A 5,486-nucleotide genomic window follows, 5' to 3' on the forward strand; every position below is an offset into this window, starting at 1 on the left:
GGACATCTCAAATTCTTTATTCATTTGTTTTGAGAATGCTTTGTATAAGTCATCATTTCCTATAAATAGAGTATCATCCACAAATATTTCTGCCAACACAATCTTCTTATCTAGTCCTTCCTTGATATACAAGCTACTATTATCATTTATTCTTTGAAAACCAATCTGCATCAAATATTTATGTAATCTTTCATACGAGGCTCTAGGAGCTTGTTTTAGACCATATAGGGCTTTGTGTAATTTGTAGACCATTTCCCTTTTGCCTGGATCAACAAAACCTTCTGGTTGTTCAATGTAGACTTCCTCATCAAGAATTCCATTCAAGAATGTAGATTTAACATCCATCTAATGTACTTTGAAATTTCTATGGGTTGCATAAGCTAGTAAAGTCCTAACACCTTCTAGTCTTGCAATAGGGGCAAAAGTTTCACTGTAATCAATACCTTCTTCTTGAGAATAGCCTTTAGATATGAAACTTGTTTTGTTTCTTAACACTTTTCCATCTTCATTCAGCTTATTTCTAAATACTCATTTTGTACCAATCACATTCTTATCTTTGGGCCTAGGAACAAGAGTCCAAGTTTTATTCTTTTCTATCTGTTCAATTTCTTCATTCATAGCCTCAATCCAAATTTCATTTTCCAGTGCATCCTTAACACTTCTAGGTTCAAATTCAACAAGTAAGCATGTACCTTTTTGTTTGCTTCTTGTCATTGTTCTATTTGATTTGTCTCCAATGATTTGATTAGGTGCATGATGCCTTCTGGCATATTTAGCCAATATAGGTTCTTTGACTTTGAATGAATTGTACTGTCTTCATTTTGAATCTCAACTTCAAACTTAGGTCCTTCTATCTATGGCTCGGGTTCTTTAGACTCAATATGCATTAACTCAGTTTGCACTTCCTGCAACTCGATAACTGTTGAAGACTTGGAGAGCTCGAGAGATGAAGTCTCCTTTTTGTCAAATGTGTTTGGCAATGTATCAAGTTCATAGTAGACAAGTCTTATGTAATCTTTTGGCTCCTTTTTGCTTTCTTCTTCAATCTTTTCTACAAATGCATCAATTCTCACATGTGCACTTTCTATATTTTTTGAGTGGACAAATTCAGACATTTGTATGCTTTACTTCTGTAGGAATATCCTAGAAATATACCTTCATCACCTTTTACATCGAATTCTCCCTTTCTAGATTCTTTCAAGATATAACATTTGTTGCCAAATACTTTCAAGTAACTTACATTGGATTTGTAGCCATACCATAGTTCATAGGGAGTTTTGTTTGAGTCCCTTTTCAACTAAACTCAGTTCAAAGTATGAACTATAGTGTTGATAGCTTCCTTCTAGTTTTTGATAGCAACATTCTTCTCAATCATTAGTGTTCTTGCACAATCCATGATGGATCTATTTCTTCTTTCAGCTATTCCATTCTGCTCAAGAGTACCAGGGGTTGATACTTGTCTTTTGATTCATCTTTCAATGCAGAAATTATTGAATTCACTTGAGATGAATTCACCATCTCTATCTGATCTTAAACATTTCAATCTTTTTCTAGTTTCTTTTTCTACTCTGGCTAGATACCATTTGAATTTCTCAAAAGCTTCTAATTTTTCTTTCAGATACATAATAGTCATCATTCTAGAATAATCATCAACAAAAAGAATGAATTTTTTTTCTCCACTATAAGTTTCTATTCCAATGAGTCCACATAAATTAGTATGCACAATTTCCAAGACATCTTCTGACTGATAGTTTTTTCTCTTAAAACTAATCTTTCCCATTTTACCAATTTGATAATTTTTGCATAATCCAACATCAGGTTTCTTCAAACTAGGGATACCTCTTACTCTTCTAAGTTTTCTTATCTTAACCATACTATCAAAGTTTACATGACATAGTCTTCTATGCCATAACCAACTTTCTTCTACTTGAGCAATAAAACATGAGCAATCACCAAGATCAAGATAAAATAGGTTACCATTTGTTTGCTTGCCTAATCCAATCAGATTTCCTTGGTTATCCAGCAGTCTTGCTTTGTCATTCATGAATTCTACTTTGAATCCAATGTTGTTTAGTTGTGCCACACTCAATAAATTATGTTTTAGTCCTTCAACACAATAGGCATTGTCACATACAAGTTCATTGGTTAATGAGATACAACCTTTTCCTTTTATGCAACAAGCTTCATTAATTTCAAACCTTACACTACCTCCATCATAGTGTTCAAAATGTTCAAACTTAGTTTTATCTCTAGTCATATGATGAGAACATCCACTATCTATGATCCATGTGTCATTTTTACTAACACGAGAGACAAGTGTCATCTTATCTCCTTCATCATCAAACTCATCTTTTACAACAATATAAACTATTTCATCTTCACTATTATCAGAATCTTTAGCAATAAAACAAGTTTTCTTACGTTTGTCTTTGTAGGATTTGTGACCTTTGAATTCCTTCTTGCCTTTGTACTTGTGGCTTTTCTTCTCTTCCTTTCTTTCTTTGTTTTTACATCTAGTAGAAATATGACTAATTTCTTCACAAGAAAAACAGATTAAAGGAATTTTACCTTTGTACTTTCCTCAACTCCTAGAATATTTCTCTACAAGTAGAGCTTCAACAATTTCAAGATCACTATTAGAAATTTCTTCTATTTCTTCCTCACTTTCTGATTGATTATATTTTGTTTTCTTGCCTTTTTCTTTGAGTGAGAGTTTAGCTTCAAATGCAGACTCAATATTTTTGGAAGCAGGAACATAATTGTCAAAGTTGTCTAGTTCAAAAGCTGTCAATCTTCCTACCAAGGCATCCAAGCCTATCTTTTATTTGGATCATATATTTTTCTTGAATAGAAAATACTCTAATTACATAGATGGGAAGCAAAGTTCTGAGTATTTTACTTCCAACAGTTTCTTCTTTAATTTCTCCTCCAGATGCTCTAATTGCACTAACACTAGCCTTAATTCTTTCTACATATTTTGCAATGTTTTCATCTTCTCTCATTCTCATCTAATCAAATTGTCCTCTAAGGCTTTCTTCTTTGGCTCTTCTTACATTGTCATCTCCTCCATAGATTTCTTTTAGTTTGTTCCACATATCAAAAGCAGTTTTGCAGGCTTTGACCTCATCAAATTCAACATAACTGAGAGCAGATGCAATATCAATATAATAGGAGTGATTGAGAGGGGAAGGGTGAATCAATTACTGCTAAAATAAATCCTAGATCTCTTAGATGTCAAATAAAATCCAGACTAGTAAAACGGATTATTGCTTATACTTCGGTAAGCATATAGAAATTGTTGTAACTTGGTAAATGCAGAGTGTGCTTAACTTTAGAAGATCTTAAGATGTTATCAGTAATTTATTTGTAAGCATGAAAGAAATAACATGAACACATATGACACTAGGATTTAATGTGGATACCCAATTTGGAAAAAACCACCCAATGCAACTAGTTACTATTTTCCACTCTTCTGAAGTGAGCCCTGTTAGGAGTCAACCCTGTTAAAGCTTACAAAACATACTATTAGGTGTGACCCTGTTAAAGGATTTAATCACCCTATTAGGAGTGGCCTTGCAAGAGGTCTTGAAATAATTCAAAGGAATTGCCATTTACAAATGGTTGTTAAACCAACTCTGTTAAGAGATTTTAGTTCACTGCTATAATGGTTAGAGAGTGACAATGAAATGCCCTGATTGTGATGCAACTAAATTGCTGATTATAGATCTTTGTTCTGGTTCATACTTGATCCTTCCTGATTGAATAACTCTTGTTAGCTCCACAAGGATACCTGCTTATCCTTCAAGTTTTCTTCCTCTCTTCTTATCTCTTCTAATTCCTTCAACTTGCATATCACACACTTTGAAATCACAACTTGACCTTTTACTTATACCTTCCAGATTGTCAAGTTAGCTCAAATACAAATTAGAATAACCAATTTTTATTTCCATAGTCGGCTAGAATCAATAGGTAAAATAATTAAACTTTACATTCCAAAATAAGAAAATCCTTTGGTAGCCAACCTAGCTTGGTAGAAACTGATTCTAAAGCGATTTCCTATGTTAACCAATAGAAGCTCGGTTATCACTGTAAACTTATAAAAACCCTTTGGTAACTGAGTGAACTTAGTTAATACTAACTTTGTTCAACTTTCCCTTTGTTAACAGAGCGAGCTTGGTTAACACTCTTTTTTGCATAACTTCCATCGACACCCAAGTGAGCTTGGTAGATACTGCCTTCTATACATAACAGACTCAGGAATGCTCGGTAGACAAGAAAAACTGTCTTCACTGACCAAGTGAGCTCAGCATGCACTGACTATCAACTAATATGACATTTGTGTAACATCAAAGACAACACACAATTTATCAATTGTATCCAACAATATATATATATATATATATATATATATATATATATATATATATATATATATATATATATATATATATATATATATATATATATATATATATATATATATAATGCACTCGTGAAGTTGTAGTTTGAGATTAAAAATTTGAGAGTAACGTCTCTCCTAAAATATTGTTGTGGTGTGAATAGTTGAAAAAACTAGTTGTACAATTTCCAAGTGTCAATCATATGGCGCCAAATATCCACAACTTTGTATGTCTTAGTACAATATTTACCTTTATTATGAATCAATATGAGGAATTCAAGTTGTCGAAGCAATTAGGAATGGGTGGGATGTTTTTTTCCCACTTTAAGTTTTTAAAAAGAGTGGAAGTTAAGATTTGTCAGCAAATATATTTATTTTTTATATTTTATATTTGTATGTAGAATAGGGTAGATGTTTCGAACATCTTTAAAAAAATTCATTCCATATGTCAGTTTAGATTTCATTGTTTATCTTATATTTTTCTTGGTTGCTAGATAGAGGTTCTCTTGTACTTCTATGTTGCTTTTTTATCTTTTCTTTTCATATTTATAATCTTCCTTGTAATTCAACATTATTCTATATGTGTGTGTGTGTGGGTAAGTGCACCAAGATGGTGTGCAAAATAGGGTATAAGCGGACACCTTTTTTTATAAAATTAGATAAATATGATCTTGGAATACCCATTTGAGGGTCATGCACTCAAAATGAGAAAATGTGTAAAACACAAAAATTGAAGTAATTTGAATCTAGTTTCTAAAATACTAATATAGATAATATTGAGAGGGTCAAACCTTGCGCGCACAAAAAATTGTTCATGTTTTTTTCACTAAAAAACATAACATAGTTGTTTACGTGCATTCCACAAACATATAGTTATATTTGGTATTTTAGAAAAGCCTTCGGTAGGATGATAGGTAAGAGTGAGATCTAGAAGTTGTGTATATTTTCATAATTTTTTGACTAGTAGTTTTTTTCTATTATTTTTCGAAGTAACCTCATCCTAAAACTTTGGTACCTCTTTGTCCGCTAGGCATAACTTGCATCAAAATAATCTAAAATCATTTTTTTGAAGTGTATAAAATCAAGT

This window comes from Cupressus sempervirens, chromosome 9 (genome assembly GCF_028749045.1).
Source record: "Cupressus sempervirens isolate cs-2001-9-10 chromosome 9, ASM2874904v1, whole genome shotgun sequence".
Taxonomy (NCBI): domain Eukaryota; kingdom Viridiplantae; phylum Streptophyta; class Pinopsida; order Cupressales; family Cupressaceae; genus Cupressus; species Cupressus sempervirens.